This window comes from Malaya genurostris, chromosome 2 (assembly GCF_030247185.1).
Source record: "Malaya genurostris strain Urasoe2022 chromosome 2, Malgen_1.1, whole genome shotgun sequence".
NCBI classification, from domain to species: Eukaryota; Metazoa; Arthropoda; class Insecta; order Diptera; family Culicidae; genus Malaya; species Malaya genurostris.
This window is the reverse complement of record NC_080571.1, coordinates 285,711,742-285,735,306: the sequence shown is the minus strand read 5'-3', so window position 1 is coordinate 285,735,306 and position 23,565 is coordinate 285,711,742. Positions and strand designations below refer to the sequence as shown.

Genomic DNA, 23,565 nt, shown 5'->3' with positions numbered 1-23,565 from the left:
AAGTGAATTTTGGGACATGTCCAGTAAGTTTCTATCAAATCTGAGAGAGTGCTGCCACAATTTACCGCGAAATTCGTCATTATAAAACCTAGATCTTATGACTTTAGAAGGTGTAAAATTCACGCCAACTTTTGACAATGTAATTTAATTCATTTAAAAAAAACAAACGTATTGGTAATTTCTGCTTCCTTCCAGGTCAGCTACGTGAATTGATTCCGGAGAGTCAACCACTGCCTCACTTCCTGACCGTTCTCGCGAGAACTTTGGATGCGGGGATACCTCACCGTACGTGTCGCGACCTGTCGGCTACCGGCCGCGGTGGAGTACCGCGAAGTTACCACCCCACCGCAGGCAGAGTGAGCGCGTTGATCGCGAGAGTGTTGCCAGAACTTGACATAGAACGGAGTAGCAAAGCATGCCATGAGCGGGAGAGCGCGCAAAGGTAAAGCAGGAGAAAAACAACGTTGTTTTAGCATTTCCACCGAAGCAAGTGAATCAGTCAGCTTTCGTAGTTTGTGGTGTGCGCTACAACGCTTGGAATCTCGCCGGGCGCAGCAGCCGTTGTCTCGGCGGCGTATCAGTCAGTTAGTCAGTCAGGTGTTTTCCCCCTATCAGTTGGTGTTGCGCGTGTTTCCCTTTTGTTTGTACCAACAGCTGGACAGTCGAAGGAAGTGCGCGTTTTATCATTAATCATTTTAGAACCAACTCCCCTGCTGGAAAAAGGGCGGTTGTGAATGGATTAACCGCGAGTGGGTGGTCATCAGCAAACCGGTGACTTTGAAACTCCCACGCGCCACCGATTCCACCCGATCCGATCCGATCCGATCCGATCCGGTGATCCGAGTGAAGGATTATAGGTGATGATAACCAGTTGGTTCCCGAAGACGACTTGCGCTGTGACCTTTTCGTGAATCACACGTGTTCCGTGCGCACATGAGAACCGAGGCGCTAAAGAGCACAGCCAGTTGGTGTGATTGTGTGTGTGTTTTTATTTTGAGTGCGCACGCGAGAGAAGCGACATTGCGCGGCGGTGTTATATTTACGGGTTGAAATATTTATAATGACAATTATTACCGTCGTAACGAATATGGATTAAGTTGTGTTCTGTCCGCGCCCGACTAGTTTAGAACCGTTGTGTCGGAGTGTTTGTGTATTTGAAGGAAGTGGGTAGGAAAAAAAACAAATAGTGAACAAACTGAGCGGGTTTTTTTTGTGTATGTTTGTGCCGGTGTCTTTGCGCAATACTAGTCGCGAGTAGTGTCGTAGAAGAAGGAAAAAAAACAACAGCACTCTGTGACATTTTGACTTAAGTCACTTGAAATGTCAAAGCATTTATAAGTTTAAATGTTACATCGCTTGGTTTTCTTTGAATAAACCCGTGTGGCCTACTGGGCTGTGTGTGCGGTGTTTGTTTGCAAGTGTGTACAATACCAGAAGTGAGACGACGTGATGACGGCGGTGATGGCACTCCAAGTGTCAGTACTTTGGTAATGAGAACAGTGCGCTACGACCGGTATGTACTGTGGTACGGCGTTGCGGGGTGGTACCAGACGACGGGGGTAGACGCTGAAATTAATATCTGTGCAGAGATTCGTTGACGATCGACGGGGTGTGTGTGTATGTGACGGTATGTGCTGCCAGTGACATATCCGGTGTTGTGGACGGCATCAGTGAATGGTAACCGTAACGACAATAACATCAACAACAACAACAATAAAGAAGAAAACAAGGAATGACAACTTCAACTGACCATTGGAAAGTAATCTGGTGACGGTGATAAACTGTGAATGTACTTTTTTTTTATTATTATCAGCACGAGTACCGTGCATCGCGCTATTGAATTACCACAATCGGAAATAATCGGGTCTTTTGAACTGAAGCAAAATAAAAAAAGCAAGAAATAATAAACGACGTAACAAACCAGTGTTTGCTGAGACAATACCAGATCGTTAAGGTGAGTCCGAAAGTTTCGGTTTGTTGAGATAACAAACAATGTGCGCAATGTTTCCATACATAAATGCCATGATATCAGCCGGGGGTAAAGTCGGGGGCTCGGTGGTTGCAGGAAAAATCGCCTCACTCATGATGATTTGAAAGCCAGTACGGATAAGACAAAACGTGGTTGTTTTGTGACAGTATCGTTTTAATTGAACGTATAAAAAGAAGTCTAAGATTTATTACGCAAAAAATGTTAAGGGTCCAATTTGAAATTGGTTTAAAGTTACTCATAAAAAATGGTTTGAATTTTAAACAAAATCCTTTTCGAATGCTGCCAATTGTCTTATTATCAAGACAGTAAATTGGTATACAAAAAATTTGCAGTTCTTTTTTCAAATTCTACGATGCATTTCGAAATATCGTTTGTGAAACTGCACAACAAAGTGCGCTTTTCCCTGTCAGAGACGATGTTATTAAAATGGGTAATAGTCGAAAAGCATTATTCTTACTAGAGTCATTCAATCTACGGTAAACTCAAGATACAGTACAGTTTAATGTCAAATGTTTGCAGTAAAACAAAAACTTTCATTAGACTTGAATATGACTAGGAAATAGGGGAAAGTCTTATAAAGCGCCCCTGCTAGCCAAAATGCCCCCTTTCTTTTCTTAAGCATTGAAGACTTTTCTGAACCAAAGTTTTATCACTAACACTATCTTTTCGTAGGATCTTTCTGCTATGCAAGTTCGGTGGTTGTCGTTTGCAGGAAAGTATGAAAAAACTAAAAATTTTTATTTGGCAGCTTTTCGATGTAAGGTTTTGCTTCGACTAAATAGATGTTTTATCCTCCATTTCTTTGACATACTGATTATCTCAAAACAGTAACTTTATGGACATTTCAAGAAGCATAATGCATCATTGTTGTGGGATAAAATGTATTTTGTTGTGTGTCATGCCACTGATTTGTTGTGAAACATATTTTACGGCTGCTGGGGCATTATGTTTGAGGTGAGCGAAAACAACTAAGAATGTGGCCGCTTTGGAAAATGTGGTTATATCAATCAATTCTCATCTTTTCTATTGGAGTCATTGAAAATTATGTTCATCATCCGTATTGCAATGAAATACTTACATTCTCAATACACTTGGAAATATCTCAGTGTTTTCTTAAGGGGGATATTATTTCCATTAACCCTAATTTATTGATTTATCATGTTTATTTATTTCTTATATGAACGGCTGAAAGCAAATTCGGTTATGTACTAATAGTTTGTAAAACCCGTTCTAACATTTTTGTATGCAAGAATCGAATAAAAACATTGAGAGTTAAAATCGGACACGGATTTTGCAATGCAAGAATAGTTTGAAAACATCTTTGTTTGGCAAGACTCGAAAAAAATCCCTTCCTAATCCACCTAGTGCACAGTGGTTCAAAAGCGCAATTTCACGCTCTTAATTGATAACTCATAGGATCGTGGTTTTTGAGGTACAGTATCTTCAGCAAAGTTGCTCAGAATGATAGACGCCATCTTTTGGCAAATTTTATTTATGTGATTAATCCCCCTAAAAGTGAGATAAACATTTTATTTGAGCTCAGGGCCAACATAGGGCCTATGTTACTTCGACAAAGTTGTGCAGAAAATTATTTCAAACAACTTTGCTGAAGGCACTGTTCCCGTAACTTGAGTGTAATTCAAAATAAAATGTATTTTCTGAAAAGGGTGTCCAAAAACCAGTTTTTGTAAGAAAACATATATATTTTCAATTTATATGAGTTTTTCATGTTATACAAAGTTTTTCATCTTTAAAAACTACACAACTTTCTCGAACATACTATGCTGCTATCATTTCAGTTTAATGAAATAGAGCAATTTTTCATGTTTTTTTAAATAAAATTTCAACTTGTTTATTATTCAAAGGCGCAGGAAGGTGCAGATGAGACTACTTACGTATTAAAGTACTTCAAAAGAGCTTTCATACCGTGGTTGAATTACTCGTATCGTCTGCAGGCTAGATATGTTCTTTTCAAATATCCTTGTCCTTGACATTTTCAATGATTAGGTTCATTGTATTTCAGATCAGATTTCAGTATATATTCGTTACCATGGAAACTCTTACAATAAAAGGTTTTTATGGACATCAAAGTTCACAAATATAAAAGTTTAGTAATAATTACAGACGGTTTTTTGAAAGTAACTGTCCGACGTTTTTTAAAAGTGAGATAAGAAACCACGGCTTTGAAAAAAGTCAATTATCATGTCGAATTACGTTATGTCATTTTTGGTAAATTTTTTTTATATAGAAAAGCTTTGTGGATAAATATCTTCTATTCATCAATTAAAGTGGAGATCGATAAATGCTTGCTATATTGTACTGTTCATAATTATTAAGAAGTTTCTTTTATACAGATGTCGGGAGTATTATACACGCGAGCAATCCAGATCACTTACGAGTCGGGATCCCATGAATTGGTAATTAGTTTCATTGGATCCTTTGGTTACAAATATTCGTGAATGGCCAAAACAGTCCAAGAAGAATCTGTCGAACGATGCTAAGAGTCTTTTAGCTGGTTAAGAACATTGTCAGCTATCATAAAATAAATACAAATAACTAAGAAATGAGTTTTGATCATACTTTTCTCTACCAGAAGATGACATAACTTAATTCGATTTGATGATGACTTTTTTTAAAGTCGTGACAAAACAGTTACTAAACTATTCAATTTATAGACTTCAATGTGCACAAAAAATAATATTTTGTGTCAAGTACCATAGTAATGAATGTATACTGAAATCAGATTTGAAATACAATGAACCTTATCATGGAAAATGTCAAGGACAAGGATATTTGAAAAGAACATATCTCGCCTGCAGACGATCGCAAACCAGAGCTTAAAATTGTCACACATTCTCAATGAAAGAAACCATTTCAGCAGTCTCATTTTCAATGTTTTACTGTCTCATTCGCAAATGACCGACACCAGAACAAACGAAGAGAGACGAAGCATTTTAGTTTCTCATCGAAAAAATGAGAGAGCATAATTGCCAACGTCACTCTTTCCTCTATGACAAGACGAAACCAAACTAACGTCTTCAGGTAGCAACAGCAGAATTGAAATTTTCATTCTTGCATCGGTGTACTGAAAATATGTGACGCTTGGCTATAAAAAGTGACTAAAATATGGCAAATCGAAGTAATTACATCCCAGAACTTCTTTGGAAACCAAAACTACTACAAATTCGAGCACCAACAGTTAAAACTTATTGTGAAACCTTTTTCTGTCGTTTTCAATTCTCACAGCTTTGGTTGAATATCGACACTGAATACTATAGGATTTTCACTGAAAACTGCAAATGACTGAAAGGGCAAATGAAAGAAAAAACACAATTTTGAAACTACTTTCCCGTTTATGTCATTGACTGGACATGGATTTCGTTCTCATAGTTTGCAAGCGAAACTGAGAGTGACAATAATTTCTTGTCATTTTCGTTTATTTTTCAGTCAATGAAAATGACTTTTATTAGCTCTGTCGCAGACGAGTAATTCAACCACGGTATGAAAGCTCTTTTTAAGTACTTTAATATGTAAGTAGTCTAATCTGCACCTTCCTGCGCCTTTGGATAATAAACAAGTTGAAATTTTATTTAAAAAAAACATGAAAAATTGCTCTATTTCATTAAACTGAAATGATAGCAGCATAGTATGTTCGAGAAAGTTGTGTAGTTTTTAAAGATGAAAAACTTTGTATAACATGAAAAACTCATATAAATTGAAAATATATATGTTTTCTTACAAAAACTGGTTTTTGGACACCCTTTTCAGAAAATACATTTTATTTTGAATTACACTCAAGTTACGGGAACAGTGCCTTCAGCAAAGTTGTTTGAAATAATTTTCTGAAATAACTTACTTGATTCTGAAATAACTTAGCCCCTATGTTGGCCCTGAGCTAAAATAAAATGTTTATCTCACTTTTAGGGGGATTAATCACATAAATAAAATTTGCCAAAAGATGGCAAATTTTATTTATGTGATTAATTCTGAGCAACTTTGCTGAAGATACTGTACCTCAAAAACCACGATCCTATGAGTTATCAATTAAGAGCGTGAAATTGCGCTTTTGAACCACTGTGTAGTGGTGAGATAATGCCTATTACTTCTTGCTGCTATTTTAAAGAGGAGGGGGGTGGGGAAGGTGGTGGTTTCAGTAAGTGTTTGCTAACAGGGAGAATTTGAGGCAAAATGTTTCAAGTTTCACGAAATCGAAATGTTTCAACAGGCACATACATTTATCACAAGTAATAGATTATCGTAAGGGTAAAAGATAGCAAGTGTCTATTAAAGAAGCTCTCAGCTCATTGTTTGTAAATATCGGAATAATTCCATAACAACTCACTAAATTATCACCACACTTGCAATTCAGAGCTATTTTTTCGTGTCTAATCAGATATTCATTGCACAGGTGAACAAAAGGTTGGAGTTTGTAGCAAGTGCCTCTAAAAAAATGTTACATTTCTCTTATTTGTCGACAAACGAGGGAAGCCGGAGATTATAGACTAGGAGAAAAGAGTCTGGAAAATCACTTTTCACCTCCCCCCTTTTTTTTGACGACCACAGATACTTTTTACACTACTCAGAGGGTAGAGAACTGTTGTTGCAAGTTCACTAACATAAGGGGAATTCAATATAAAATTCATTCGACGAGAAACGATACTTCTTGATTAATACAGATACTACCTTCACATCAAAGTAGATTAAAGGGTTATTTCAATGAAGGAGTGTAGCAAGTGCCCCAAACATGGGATCGGATTTTACGAAAAAATGGTACTTCTTGACCAGTACTGCATATTTCTAGCGGCTAAGAGTGGGTCGCGAAAATATTCACAAGAGGCAGGGAAAATAAATATTCTTAACCAAGGAAGGTAAAATCGATCTGCATTGACGAAGAAATCATAAAATCAATGTGCATTTTGTCATGTAAATTGAAAAAACTGTCGAACCGAGCTGATGAAAATAAGTTTACGATGGCATTTGAATTAACTGAATCGTTATTCTATAGAACGAAAGTGTTATCTAACGTAGTTATGAACAGCAATTATGTGGAAATAAGTTTTGTTTCACTACGCTGTGAATATTTAAATGGTCAGAACAATTTCGAAAATTTGTTTTGCGGCCTTGCCTTCATGAAACATTTTCAAGCAACGCCGGCAATACCGTTAGTTGATTTCTGAACCACAGACAATAACGGTCAAAACAACAACCGAAAATAATAGTCAGAACATTTAACATCTTTTTTTAACTAAACGCGAAAACTTTTATAGAATCTGATATTTAACGTACCCCACCAGAAGGAAATCATTGACGTCAAATGTATTTTTCCTACCAAGTTCCTGAAGAGTCTTTCTGTGGCTGACGATCAGCGAGATGAGAATGCCCAAGCCGCTATTCGTCCTCGAAAGAGAATGAAGGATTTTGGCCTGATCTGGTGAAGGCTCAGTATGCCATGAGATCGCTAAAGGAGATAAACTAGCTTCAGATAAACGTGGCACCAAAGATCGCCAACCTATGCATTGTCCTCCAGATGTGTGGTGCTACAACAATAATATAAAGGATTATTGGTGTAAAAGCTGCAAAAGTGTTGACAACAATCTTTTCATTGATTACGGTCATGGTTCCGGACATTTACCACAGGAAGCATTTTTGTAAAACGCAACATAAAATTAAAGAAATAATTGTTCCGTTAAAATTTATTTTTGCATTTTTGTATCACCTAATAGAATTAGTCCTATCTTTATGCAGTTATTAAGTTGTTGATTTGAATAATCATTTTTGGAGTTTCCCAAAATTTTTGCCTCTCTAGTTTTTTTTTCAAAAGTAACAGCAAAAAGATAACATAATGTGATATCAATTGGAAAATTGATGAGCTAAGATCATATTAAGATTTCAATGTGATGTTGCTATCATAATAAGATTTCGATTTGCTCTCGTTTTGATGTTTGACTTTGCTCGGGATATGTCCCACTACGACGCTCACCTTGAGGCTCTCGCTCCCTGAAACGTTTTAGCACATCATACACGGTTGATTTGGAGATTTTCAACGTTTCAGTTATTTTTATTGCGGATCTCGTGAAATCAAAGACGTAGTCCTACGTCAGAAAGGAAGCGTTTTAATTATCCTATTTCTGTTCATGTCAATTCAGTTTTGTCTCTTATATTACCCGTTCGTCTTTTGTTTACACTCAATTCGAATCGCCATAACTAGATTTGGCATCATGCTACTATAATTCATTTTATTTATTCCAAAATGGTTATGGACGGGGTGAAATATATGGTATATGGTATATAAAAAAATTATTTACATGAAATCTCTTATAAAAATGATTGAATTTGGGTGTTTGTGCTTTATAAAAAGAATGAAAAAGCTTTGAATTAATTGCTGTGGTAATGTACAACAGAAAAGGATAAAATAGAAGATTCCAAAATTTTTGACCTGCGGTAATCAAGGTAAAATAAGGATGTTGAATGAGTGGTTTGAGAGAGTGACGTGAATTTTTCGAAGAGTCGAAGAGTAGTTAAATATGTATTAGTGATAAAGGTATTTCAAGCCCAACAATAACCATATGATCATAAAAAATTACTGTAGTGTCTATCAAGGATGGCTTTTATCGTATCAAAAAACGCTCACTAGCAACTCTTTACACGATTCAATCAGTGCCATCAAAGAGAGACGGATATCATCACAGCAACAAAAAACCGGCATGGTTCATTTAACATAGAATAGACACAAGTACGAGAGAGAATTTCTCTCGATGACCTGCCTGAGAATCAAAGGTTAGCTCGCTGCTGTGGGGATCTGCGATAATTGTCAACTTGCGATTCTCTCTTGGGAAATTCCACACAGCACCAATCATCGTCAGACTGTATTTTTAAGGGCCGTGAAATACTCATAGTATGAAGTGGAGCGAAGAAATGTAGAAAAATTCTCTCACGGTTCATGCATTGAGAGACACGAGTTCTGGTAGCATCTTCTACCGGATTGAAAATGTTGTATACAATATAGATAAATATCGAGCAGCTTCTGTCAAATTTTCGGCAATCACCAACACTGGTGTCTATGCCAAGTCTATGGATAGTCAATTATTGAGAAAATAATATGCGATACAAACCATCTACCAACATCATATAACAGAATCTGAGATATGAAATTTCACAATTCCGGGATTCCTTCGTTATCCGAACGATAATTCACCGACGCATGACTGTAAAGTTTCTTTTAAATTGCTCAACGAACACAACCGTGATATCACTGAAATCTCGATAGCCTTTCCGTGGTGTCCCCTTTTGCCTCCGCCGTTGTCGCCACCGCAGTAAAAATGTCCTTTTTGTGACTCCGACTGCAGGCTCTGTCCCGTGTTTGTTTGAGTTGGTTCGTGTACCTGCGAAAATCGGCTCATTATTCATAAATCTTCAGCCCCACGCGTTCACAGCACTCGACAATGTTAAGTAGGCAATAACAATTATCTTCCGACATTGGCTGACACGGTCATCTTCGCCTGCACTGTCACCGTGGTCGGTGGAGGTTCGTCGATAGCATAGCCCGGTGGCCAACCGTGCTTATGAAATTAAAAACCCACCAAAAAAAAAAGCAAAACCGAAACTGCGAACGGAAAAAAATGCGGCAAAACTGTCAAAGCCGTCAACGATAAAGAAAGGTGGATGACGTTACGACTCGGGATCACACATTCAGTCACTCAGTCAGCCAGACAATCAGTAATTTTCCCCTTCATGCTTCATGCCTCCAACCGACGGCCAGGGGCCAGTTCATTCCTTATTTATCAACAATAAATGTATAAAGTTTTGTTTTTTTTGTCGTTACACTCGGCATCGGGATTTGCCGTCTGACTCCCTGCAGCAAGTGTTCGTGCCATTACTGGCCGACGAAGAAGCTCTTGTGCTCGAGTGCGTTCTATAGAACGGTCAGCCACCATCAGCCGAGTTCAATTACACCGGTAAATACAAATATTAATTTCTGAAGAAAAAAAAACGTTTTCTTGATCGCGGTTTGGGGGAGGGATGGTCTGCTCCGAAGAATTGACACCGACGACGACGACGACAACGACGACGTCCGAAAAGACCGGATGTATGACCGAACGAGAGAGAGAGAGAGCGAGACTCTGTGCCTCTCAAAAAGACGCGAACAATTGCGATGTTGGGAAGGGACTCCCTCTCTATCTCTCTCTCTCTCGGATTGTTATTGTTGAGTGTGTGATCGGGATCGCGACGGAACACGGCACAGAGCGGGAAGAAAACAGCACAAAGTTCATGAGTCAACAGAATTGAACTTGCCGTGGCCTGCGGTTTGGTTCGGATCCTACTTGTGTGTGGTTGATGGTCGGTGACTTGGCCATTCTCGGAACTGACAAAGACAACTTACGAAATGAACTGCGCATTGGGCGGCGGCGCATTCTCGCGCGGATGGTCTTTGCCTTTGGGTGTTCTGTTGTGACTACCATGCCTACTCGTGATATCTCACGCTGCCGGTTTTCCGTCGCTTTCGGGGTTTGGTCTTGGTGGCTTCTTGTTCTTCGATTAAACCCGACAGTGATGCCAATTTTGAATGACATCGTATCTTGTATGTGAAGCTTCATAAAAAAACTGCGTCGTTTCAGTACTAGGTTAAATGAAAAACGAAACGAACTGATATTCTATATCATTATTTTAATTATAGCCTGTCCCAGAAAGTATGGACGCAACCAAAAACCGTCGCCATTTCACAATGATTCAGAATCTGTCAATTTTTATGGCTGCGTTCTGTTGTTTACACTCTTCTCTAACCTCTTGTGCAGACTGTAGACTGGCAAGCAATTTGTAGCTGCGGTAAGATTTCGAAACCCTTCATCACCACTGCTTCAATGAACAGTGAAATATACATCGAGGAATGTTTACAAAAACGACTTCTACCCATGATTCGAAGTCACAAGGATCCTGCCCAGGTAGCAAATGTAATTTATCGAAATTTCTAGATGTTTTACAATTGTTTTTGAATTATCATTTATGTTATCAATGTTCAGACAGATTTTTAAACATATTAAAATTGATTGTGCAATTTACCCTTGTAAAGTTTCACACTACTACCGAAAAAATCACTGTAGAACTACTTCCGGTACGTCTAAATCAACTATGCAGCAGATCACCAACTTGTCCATATTGCACTAACAGTTCTAGAAGTTCTGTAGAAAAATTCACATAGTCATGTAAAATGGAAGTAACTACACCAATTGTGCAACTTAAAAACAAATTTCAAAATTGTATTGGACGCAAAATATGTCGAAATGATTATCAATCTCTTGTGAAAAAGAAATTAACAAAATGATGCTCTCCTGAAGATAAAAATTGATACGCCGAATTATAACATTACTGTGAAAAAAAGTTTCTGTTAAGTCTGCATAGTTTTGGCTGCCTCATAAAATTGTAGGTCAGTGTGAGTAGTTTTCTTCATTTTTAGAAAAACAATGATATGAAATCCAAAACTTACAAAAACGTTTTAAAAGATTTATTTATTTGAAATGAAAACAAAACTTACAAAGATGAGAATATTATCATAAATGTTGCGTAAATACAACATTACATACGCAATGAAAACAAAACTCAATCAGAACAATTGTGTTTGGTTTTCATCTTGCTGAAATCATGAGCAGATCTGACATCACTTTTGAACGAAAAGTTAAGTTCATTAAAGTGACTCTCATGATACTGTTTGTGCAACTTGTTTGTACAACTCCAACACATGGGCTTGCCAAAATAATACCTACAGTGCGTATCACAAATGTCGGGCCCGTTAAAAATCTTTATACTGTATTGTTACTTAATTCAACTAGTTTGTTTAAAATCAAAACAAAACGTATAATATTTCTCTCTGGAATATTCACATGTTAATGTATACCGTTATTTAAATAATATAAATCATTACGTTGCGTGAACCATTTTCTATTCAACTCACTGTTACCATCGATGCCATATTAGAAAAAATTGAAGAAAAATTCATTTCGAGATTTTTCAGGTTCAATAAAACATTAGTTCGATCAAAACCGTCTGGAAATTTTAAGTATGCTTGAATATACGTATTTTAAACACCATTCCGATGATTCTCTTTAAAAATAATAGATTGTTATTTTCACAGAAGTTGGTGTACAATCATCAAAACACGTTAATTCAAAGGCGCTTGAAAATTTCATGCGTTCGAATACATGTTTCACCATAAAAAAGCAGTTCGTTGTCGATTTTTCATTTACAAAAACACAAAAGATCAATTCTACAATATGTAGCATAATCATTTTTCATGTGCAGATTATTTTACAAGATCCATGTTTGTGTTAAGAACAGTTGTATTGAAAATCAAATGTGAAGCTTATTTATTAGAACTTAGGTTTGTTATGTTTTTGTAAACGTCATTCCATTTCTTGTTTACAGTAGGTAGTAGTTTTCCCGAGTTTCACAATTGTTTTTTCGCTGATTTTATGACTGCCTCTGTGATGGGATCGACGCATGATTTTTGTATCAGTTGCACAATAATTGTGAATAAATATTCGTAATAACGGAAGAACTTAAAGCTATGTTGCACAACACAGAAAATTGCGCTTTCTCCAAAACACAACAGTTACAAGAATAGTAAAATGAACTTACTTGATAAATTGCACAATCAGTAGAAAAATACAGGACAGCAACTGAACATACTACTTGGGTGTTGTCTTCTGGCCAGATCTTGATTCTTGCCACTACATGAAATCAACGGTAGAATGGTGTACTACCAAAAATGTCACTTTCGTCCCAAAAAACATGAATCCACCAAATTGCCCACAACTTCGACCAATTGAGATATTTCGGCCATTAACAAAGACACATCCTAGGAAACATGTCTCGGCAGCCGAAACCATTCAACAGTTCGAAAAAGATTAGAAAAAAGTGTCAAAACTTGTCACCAAGAAGTCTGTACGAAATTTAATGAGGAACGTTCGCAAGAAGATGCGCCAGCTCATCTACAATGGGTAAGTAGGAAATAATATTCTGTTGTTGTAGTCTAATATTATCAGTATATCGAATAAAATTTGAATATCTAACACTTGTGAATTATTTACAGCGAAATCAAAGTGCGTCCATACTTTCTGGGAGTCTTTATTTGAGTTATCCTAACATGAATTAAAGTTAACTTCTCTCTTAAAGTTTCTCTCGACTATAGCGGCAGCAAACCAAATCTCACCAAAGTTCTAGAGAGGCTTCATATGTTGTTAGAACGCACGTTTTCATGCATTTTTTTTTCGCCAACTTAAATCAATTTGTAACGAAAACCTTGTTTTTTTGTCCGCAGTTGCAAATCGGTTACTAAATCAATAATTTTCATGTCAATTTATCTAAGAAAAATTAATTACTTTAAGTTTCCGAAATCCGTCTTCGGGGTTTCATAAGAAAAATCTCCACAATCTAAAAACAGAAAAGGTGACGAAGACACCGCCAACATTTTCCGATTTGGATGACACTTTGTTCAAGCCTCTTTGGTATGGCAAACCACAAATTTTGTGCAGGTTTTTGAAAAGGGCGAATGCATTTTTGGCATGCGCTTTTTTCAAATCGTTGTTGCTTGAAAAGTATTACTTAAGCAGAAATGGTGTCCAGAAAGAAGCTGAAGGAAATCAATGGGACTCTCTAGAAAAATGTAGTCTTGGAAAATTGATTGTATTTTTAGAAGTTAGAAAATAAAGCGAAGAAATAAAACTGGAAGAAACGCTTATTCCATTTTTATCACTATTTTTTTAAACCCATTATTCTTATTTATTATAGAGGTTTAAACCTTATGGTCATTCGCCTCTACGGGCGAGAAAAATTTTCTGAGCGTATGCGCGGGATTGGGAATCGAACCCATTATATTAATTCAGCTTTGAAAATTCACGTAAAATTTGATTAAAAGGGCGATTATTAGACTCTTATAGGACTATTACTCTTATAGTTATTATTAAAGTTTCGTTGCTCCAAAATATAGCATTGAATGTCGATATATAGCACGGAGGAAGGTTGTTGTAAAATAATGCTCCGTTACGTTTAGAATGCAAATTTAATGCACATTGCTTTAAAGTATGTAGGATTATTGTAATTATACATTAACAATGTAAAAATAGAGTTGTAAATGTGCAGTGATATAATGCATATGGTTACTGGGGCGTTACCCACATATTCGTCCTTTCGTTATTTTTATTAATACCAACTAATAATTTATTCTAAATCAATAATACTGTAGTCATTTTTTACACCGGGACACCGCATAAATAACATCGCATCAAAATACCGTAAAGCTTTGAAAACCGCACAACTTTGAAAATTCGCATGAAAAAAAATCTTTGAAAATTCCCAGACCAGTTTTGCACCAACTCGAACAGCACCAGGGCGTTGGCAGCACCCACTCAGCTTTGGATGAAACTTTTTGGACGTGTAGACTTCGTCACAAAAAGCCACTTTGCATACTTCGTTTTTCGAAAATTGATCTAGACTGTATTTTGAAAAGGGTCAAACTCTTTTTATTTATTTTGTTCAAATAGCTGTGGTGGATAAATAAAAATTCGTACAAAGAAAGTGCTGTACAAGCGATTTTCACAAAATCAGTCAAGTCAAGTCAGTCCTGCACTGACAACTTTAAAAATAAAATATCGATTTACAAATTGTTTTTTGATTTTGATAAAATAACGAAATATAAATTTTAATCGTGCCTGAAAAACAACAAATCTTACAAAAAACGTGCTGTACAAGTGGTTTCCACAAAACCAGTCAAATACTGAAAAATACTGAAAATACTGAAATCCACATAGAGTAATATACACTGAAAAAAATGACTACAAATTAAAAATCGATTTACAATTTGTTTTTGATTTTGATGAAATAACGAAACTTGAATTCGTGCCTGAAAAACAAAAAAATCGTACAAAGAAAGTGCTGTACAAGTGATTTTTACAAAATCAGTCAAATACTGAATATATCGAAATCCTCATTGAGTCCTATACTGGAAAAAATTTACTTTAAGAATAAAAATCCATTTACAATTTTGTTGTTGATTGATTTGATATAAAATACGTTCACGCCCACTATTAGTTCTGACAGAAACGTAATCTCGTTGTCCTGGCATAGTTCTACTTATATCATCGTCGTTGAAGAACTGCAGTACCCAGCAACGTTTTATATCGGGATCCAATGGAGGGTCACATTTTTTTTGTTAGGAACAGCCAACACTCCTTGCTCTTTAACCAATTCTTTTACCAGTGATTTATTCACATTGAATTCTTCCGTCGTCACTGGAACAGACCACAAGTTGGGTAAAGTTGACAGTATCCGTATTTTATCATCTCTTGAGCAATCTGCATCGGTAAATTTCGCCTTTAATATATCAACGATTTCGTCGAATGCTGCAGCCTGAGCTCTTTCGCTGTCTGAAATTCTTCAGATATATTTTTTGGTGGATGGTCGAATATTTGTTTCCTGATGCCTTCAACGATTTTGGGATACTTTAATTAACAATAGTTGTCCGATCTGAGGTATCTAAGTTAATTTTAATTCTATTAAAATTAAACGAGTGAAGCCGCTGATGGTATTTCTTCTAAATCATATCTAGATGTAGCAAGCGGTATGTCTTATTAAATAATTTCCCAATGTTGCTGGCGAATCTGTCTTATAATCTGGCATCTCGTTGTCGCTGGAAGCTAGTTGCTGTGCACTTTCAACAGACACAGGTCGATATGAATATAATCGACATGAGTCGCAAATATGCATTGTGTTCAATCATACTATCTGTTACTTTACGACGCTTAGACGAACAACATCCACCACAAAATGTATCTGAAGAATTTCAGACAGTGAAAGAGCTAAGGCTGCAGCATTCGACGAAATCGTTGATACATTAAAGGCGAAAGGCTATAGCAGGATAAGCATGTAAAATCTGCCTCCAAAGGGAATTCATATTGTTATACCACATTCGAAAGGTCATAGACTGGAAACAATTTTCTCGAAGTTTCAACCCTTTAACTGCCATATTGACGGAGCTAGGGTGGTTTTATTGATTTTTATTTTATTTGATTTTTGAAGAAACTGCTCCTCCGAAAAATTTGAAAAAAATCAGGTATGTTTAAGGTATTATGGGGATGCTTTACAATTTTTTTCAAAATTTTTGAATGTGTATTACTTTCATTAAAAAATACTAGAAAATTTTGAAACATATTTTTCCCTCTTCCAATTTTTGCACCACCCTGGATTTTTTAGTGATAAATAAAGAATTTTTGGACATGTTAAAGTGGTATGTTTTCATATTTTTTAAAAATGTGGACGACCAAAATATTTAATTTTTTCTAAAAAATCAATAACATTCGACCATGCGTTCCCATCAAATTCTGAGAAAAGGAAACGCATGGTGCTTTATCTTAGCAGTTTCTAGTAGTAGTCGACCATGCGTTCCCATAAAGTTCTCTTAAAACGGAAACGCATGGTGCTTTGTTCTAGTAGTTTATGATGCAACTCAAGCGCAGGGCTTAGAAATCAAAGTAACGAAACGAAGGAAATGAGTATCAACCTTTGCATAATACATACACGATCATACTTCGGGTACAACCTAGAAAGCTACAAAGCAAGAACTTACTGGTATATGGTTTATATATGAATGGTAGTAATATATGAACGTTGCGAGTATCACACATATGCAGTTCGGTTACGGCAGTCAAGAACTAGAGCGAGTGACTGTATATAATTCGATGATTCGATAGTGTTTCATGAAATGGTCAAATCGTTTTGCACTGTTAGGTCTCGTACAACGCGGTTTTCTTTTTGCCAGCTCTGTACATTTCACTAAATACATAGCGAGTTGAAGCAGCAGTGAATTTAATTTTTTCTTTTTTATATTGGTGTCAAACAAAAGTGGCCACTGATGAAGGTTGGAATCGATTTCTTAGAATTGTTTTTCCATAAATACGTTTATTTCTTAAGGCAATTTACATAAGTTCCTAATATAATACTAATATAGTCACATCAATTTGAGTTTAATAAAGCATATTCCTCTTATTTTTTAAATATCATATTATTTAAACCAAACGATGAACTGCTATAAATTTTAAAATAAGCTGAAATTTTTATACATTTTGTGATTGATTTCATAACCCACTTGGAGTTTTTTTTTTATCAGCACATCATTTTTATTAAAATTTTGCTATTGGATGAACTAATGGACGCAGTAGGAGTCAGAACTAAGACTCAAAAGGGTCAATTATTAAATTGAAACTTCAATTGTCTTTATGAAATGATTAAGAAGTTTTATGTAAGAAAGGTCACGAAAAAATTTCTGAAAATTATTGATTGTATTTTTCTTTTAAATAGGAAATGGGATAAAAACATTATAAAAATACATTGCTGTTTCAATGCACACATTTTCTCTCTGATTCTTTTCGTTTATTCTATAGAATTATCATCGTCACTTGGTAGCTGTTCTGATTTAAGCATTTCTGACAATATTTTCGCCGGTCTCACAATTCTGGATAAAAACCGAGCATAAGGAAAGGTAGTGAATAATGGCGGCCTCGTGTGAACAGCAACCAACAGTTCTATTGCCAATAACGCATTCACAGCAACGGCGCTGGATTCCCAAATATCCAGTCGAATTTGTAGTGTACTCGATATAGTACTTGTAAGCTTTAGAAAATGAGACTTTTTACCGGCCCAAATAGCTTTTTTATGCTCTGTGTGTCTCAATTGGGTCATCTCGTGATAAAGCTTTAAATCCAAAATTACTTGGCAGAACATGCTTTTCAAAAGCTTCTGTTCCAGAGCTACTATATTCCGATACTTGTTGCACTCGTTCCAATCCAAGGATTGATAATATTATCTTATTAGAACTTCCCGTTCGCAATTTGAACAAAAATACGAATAAATCTTTCTCATTTACACCAGCATATCACGAAGCTCAATGATATTTGACCATATTAAACGTGTAAAAACCTGGAAGCGTTCCTCTGAGAGTGAAAATCACTTACTGAGTTAATTATGTATTCTCAGATATTTTCTGGAAAATATGGAGCTTTCTACACAATATACCCAAAAATTGAAGAGATCGATTCAGCGAATCTAGTTTTTTAATAGACATGGTCGATAAATGCTTGATTTGAAATTATGCAAAGGTTAACTCAAAAACGAAAAATAACGCATCACTATTTTTTTATATCTGTTGTTGTTTCAAATTTTAGAATAAATAGAAAAATATATAGCGCTATCAGTCTACAAACCATGAAAACCACCATGAAGATATTCGATTGACGTTTTCAAACACAAAATTTCAACTTTATCTTTATCACACATTTTTCCAGAAAACTATAGACATCCCTCGATAACATATCTTCATGATAACTTTTGACGCTGTAATGAAATCTTCATTCTTTCTTTCACTATTCTTTCATTACATCCATCAGCAACACATAAAAAACTGACACCCGCTCTAGTTCTTGACTGCGGTAACCGAACTGCATATGTGTGATACTTGCGACGTTCATATATTACTACCATTCATATATAAACCACATACCAGTAAGTTCTTGCTTCGTAGCTTTTTAGGTTGTACCCGAAGTATGATCGTGTATGTATTATGCAAAGGTTGAAACTCATTTCCTCCTTTTCGTTACTTTGATTTCTAAGCCCTGCGCTTGAGTTGCATAAACTACTAAAAAAAGCACCATGCGTTTCCTTCTCTCAGAATTTGATGGGGACGCATGGTCGACTGTTATTAATTTTTTAGAAAAAAATCAAATTTTTTGGTCGTCCACATTTTTAAAAAATATGGAAACATACCACTTTAACATGTCCAAAAATTCTTTATTTATCACTAAAAAATCCAGGGTGGTGCAAAAATTGGAAGAGGGAAAAAATATGTTTCAAAATTTTCTAGTATTTTTCAATGAAAGAAATACATCTTCAAAAATTTTGAAAAAAATTGTGAAGCATCCCCATAATGCCTGATTTTTTTCAAATTTTTCGGAGAAGCAGTTTCTTCAAAAATCAAATAAAATAAAAATCAATAGAACCACCCTAGCTCCGTCAATATGGCAGTTAAAGGGTTGAAACTTTGAGAAAATAGTATACAGTCTATGACCTTTCGAATGTAGTATAACAATATGAATTCCCTTTGGGGGCAGATTTTACATGCTTATCCTGCTATAGCCTTTACCGATGCAGATTGCTCAAGAGATGATAAAATACGGATACTCTCAATTTTACCCAACTTGTGGTCTGTTCCAGTGACGACGGAAGAATTCAATGTGAATAAATACACGGTCTCACTGGTAAAAGAATTGGTTATAGAGTTGGGAGTGTTGGCTGTTCCAAACAAAAAAATGTGGCCGTCCATTGGATCCCGATATGAAACGTGACTGGGTACTGCAGTTCTTTAACGACGATGATATAAGCAGAACTATGTCAGGACAACGAGATTACGTTTCTGTCAGAACTAATAGTGGACGTGAACATATTTTATATCAAATCAATAAAAAAAAATTGTAAATCGATTTTTATTTTTAAAGTAAATTTTTTTCAGTGTAGGACTCAATGAGGATTTCGGTATATTCAGTATTTGACTGATTTTGTGAAAATCACTTGTACAGTACTTTCTTTGTACGATTTATTGTTTTTCCCACCACAGCTATTTGACAACATAAATAAAAAGAGTTTGACCCTTTTCAAAATACAGTCTAGATCAATTTTCGAAAAACGAAGCATACAAAGTGGCTTTTTGTGACAAAGTCTACACGTCCAAAAAGTTTCATCCAAAGCTGAGTGGGTGCTGCCAACGCCCTGGTGTTGTTCGAGTTGGCGCAAAACTGGGCTGGGAATTTTCAAAGTTATTTTTTCATGCGAATTTTCAAAGTTGTGCGGTTTTCAAACGAATTTTCAAAGCTTTACGGTATTTTGATGCGATGTTATTTATGCGGTGTTCCGGTATAAAAAATGACAACAGTATTATTGATTCAAAATAAATAATTAGTTGGTATTAATAAAAATAACGAAAGGACGAATATGTGGGTAACGCCCCAGTAACCATATGCATTATATCACTGCACATTTACAACTCTATTTTTACATTGTTAATGTAAAATTACAATAATCCTACATACTTTAAAGCAATGTGCATTAAATTTGCATTCTAAACGTAACGGAGCATTATTTTACAACAACCTTCCTCCGTGCTATATATCGACATTCAATGCTATATTTTGGAGCAACGAAACTTTAATAATAACTATAAGAGTAATAGTCCTATAAGAGTCTAATAATCGCCCTTTTAATCAAATTTTACGTGAATTTTCAAAGCTGAATTAATATAATGGGTTCGATTCCCAATCCCGCGCATACGCTCAGAAAATTTTTCTCGCCCGTAGAGGCGAATGACCATAAGGTTTAAACCTCTATAATAAATAAGAATAATGGGTTTAAAAAAATAGTGATAAAAATGGAATAAGCGTTTCTTCCAGTTTTATTTCTTCGCTTTATTTTCTAACTTCTAAAAATACAATCAATTTTCCAAGACTACATTTTTCTAGAGAGTCCCATTGATTTCCTTCAGCTTCTTTCTGGACACCATTTCTGCTTAAGTAATACTTTTCAAGCAACAACGATTTGAAAAAAGCGCATGCCAAAAATGCATTCGCCCTTTTCAAAAACCTGCACAAAATTTGTGGTTTGCCATACCAAAGAGGCTTGAACAAAGTGTCATCCAAATCGGAAAATGTTGGCGGTGTCTTCGTCACCTTTTCTGTTTTTAGATTGTGGAGATTTTTCTTATGAAACCCCGAAGACGGATTTCGGAAACTTAAAGTAATTAATTTTTCTTAGATAAATTGACATGAAAATTATTGATTTAGTAACCGATTTGCAACTGCGGACAAAAAAACAAGGTTTTCGTTACAAATTGATTTAAGTTGGCGAAAAAAAAATGCATGAAAACGTGCGTTCTAACAACATATGAAGCCTCTCTAGAACTTTGGTGAGATTTGGTTTGCTGCCGCTATAGTCGAGAGAAACTTTAAGAGAGAAGTTAACTTTAATTCATGTTAGGATAACTCAAATAAAGACTCCCAGAAAGTATGGACGCACTTTGATTTCGCTGTAAATAATTCACAAGTGTTAGATATTCAAATTTTATTCGATATACTGATAATATTAGACTACAACAACAGAATATTATTCTCAACATTCGCTACTTAGCCATTGTAGACTAGCTGGCGCACTTTCTTGCGAACGTTCCTCATTAAATTCCGTACAGACTTCTTGGTGACAAGTTTTGACGCTTGTTTCTAATCTTTTTCGAACTGTTGAATGGTTTCGGCTACCGAGACATGTTTCCTAAGATGTGCCTTCGTTAATGCCCAAAACTCCTCAATTGGTCGAAGTTGTGGGCAATTTGGTGGATTCATGTCTTTTGGGACGAAAGTTACATTTTTGGTAGTATACCATTCTACCGTTGATTTCAAGTAGTGGCAAGAAGCAAGATCTGGCCAGAAGACAACAGGATCCTTGTGGCTACGAATCATGGGTAGAAGTCGTTTTGTAAACATTCCTGGAAGTATATTTTGCTGTCCATTGAAGCAGGGTTTCGAAATCTTACCGCAGCTATAAATTGCTTGCCAGACCATAGCTTTCTTACCAAATTTTTCGACTTCAATCGATGTTTCGGACTGGTTTAACACTTGCCCTTCTCGCACCGTTTAATATTGTGGTCCCGGCAAGGATTTGTAATCGAGTTTCACGTCGTCAATGATTATGCAGTTCAAATTTCCAGCAAGAATCGTATTGTACAGCTTTCGAACCCTCGGCCTGATCGATGCTTCTTGTTTCGGACTAAGTTTTGGTTGTTTCTGCTTCTTATAGGTTCGAAGATTCAAACGTTCTTTAGCACGAAGAACATTTGACTTCGATGTGCCCACTTTTTTGGCCACATCCCGAACTGAAACCTCCTTCTTTTGCTCGAACGCCTTCAGTATACGTTTATCCAACTCAGGGTTAACAGGACCTTATTTTCAACCCGTTTTCGGTTTATCCTCAAAGGTGTAATCCTCACCGAACTTCCTGATTGCATTTCGCACGGCTTTTTTACTTACTCCTTCCATTTCTGATATCTTTCTCAGTGACAGTCCGCGTTCTGTGCACCATTTGTACACAAATTTTCGACGTTGTTCTGCTGAAAGTCCACGCATTTCGAAACAAACTAATGAAAACGAATAAACAACTGCACAAGTGGTTAGAGAACAGTTTAAACAACAGGACGCAGTCATAAAAATTGACAGATTCTGAACCATTGCGAAATGGCAGCGGTTTTTTATTGCGTCCATACTTTCTGGGACAGTCTTTAACACAAGTGGACGTTGCACATAACACATTTATTATGTGTCCTATTTTCTATACGTCGTTTTGCACAAACTTTTTCAGTGCAATAAAGTTTGACAGTTCTTTTTTTATTCAATCAGAAACACATTTGTTGCCTTGGAAATAAATTTTGTTAACATTCGGTCTAAACACATCATTTAATAATAATGAAAGAATCCATAAAGATTTTTATAGAAGGAAAAACTATTTCCTCATGAGCGTTAAGGGGTAAAGAGCGTAAAATCAAACTTCTCTTCTGAGATTTCTCTAAGCAACATAATGATGAGCGACGAAGTCTGGACGGCACAGTAAATAAGCAAAATTGTCGTTGTAATGCCTAGACTAATCCGTTGCAGGTTACAGAGAAGCCTCTCCATAAATTCAAAACGTTTTATTAAACTCATGTAACGTACGATTGATTATTCAAAAACGAGTTATCAATAAAAACGCGATGAGCCACACTCCAGTGCTTCATGAAGGAAAACTAGGAAAACTACTACTACTACTACTACTACTACTACTACTACTACTACTACTACTACTACTTATTTATTTATTTATTTATTTATTTGTTTATTTGGAGCAGGAAAAAGCCCAATGGAGCTGAAATAATAATCTCTCACTCCAGCAGGCATAAAACCTCCTCATCGTTTATATCAACAGATTACAACAATCCAACAGATACATGTATGTACTTAATACTATCAATTAAAACTAACCCTAGCTAACTAACTCTATAGTAGTTAGATGACACTAAACCCAACGGGTAAACGATGGTGATTTTGCATTAAAACTAGAGAAGAAAAGAAATATGCTTTAAAATGGGAGGTAGAAGGAGTGAGTGGTGTATGAGAGTTGGCGAACGAAACGGGGTTAGGTTCGGCATGTAGATCTAATTAGTGATCGAAAAAGATGGTAGAAGATGGATATAAAAAAAGAGGGCGAGCAAACGTGGTTAGAACCGACATATAGATCTAATTAGTGTTCGAAAAGATAGGAGAAGAAACGATGAAGAGCGGAGAAGAGGAGATACAACAGGATTAGTTACAACGAGCGAATTTATTAGTTTTCAATGGAGATGGTGGAGAGAACGAAGGGGTGGTCGAGCGGAAAGAATTAACATTAGTATTATAACTGCAAAAATAAAGAATCATGAAATAATCGTTGTATCGCATTACGAGAGATGAAAATCAAATTCCTGT

The 23,565-nt window shown here is 36.0% G+C and overlaps 1 protein-coding gene across 1 annotated transcript in view; it reads left to right on the top strand.

The window, feature by feature from the left end:
* Positions 1-221: 221 nt before the first annotated feature.
* The window catches only part of LOC131430417 (probable serine/threonine-protein kinase DDB_G0282963), a 322,488-nt gene continuing 299,144 nt past the window's right edge, over positions 222-23,565 (top strand). The window contains exon 1 of the mRNA XM_058595404.1: positions 222-1,954. The gene's annotated coding sequence lies outside the window, so the exon portion shown is untranslated. The remainder of the gene's footprint in view (positions 1,955-23,565) is intronic.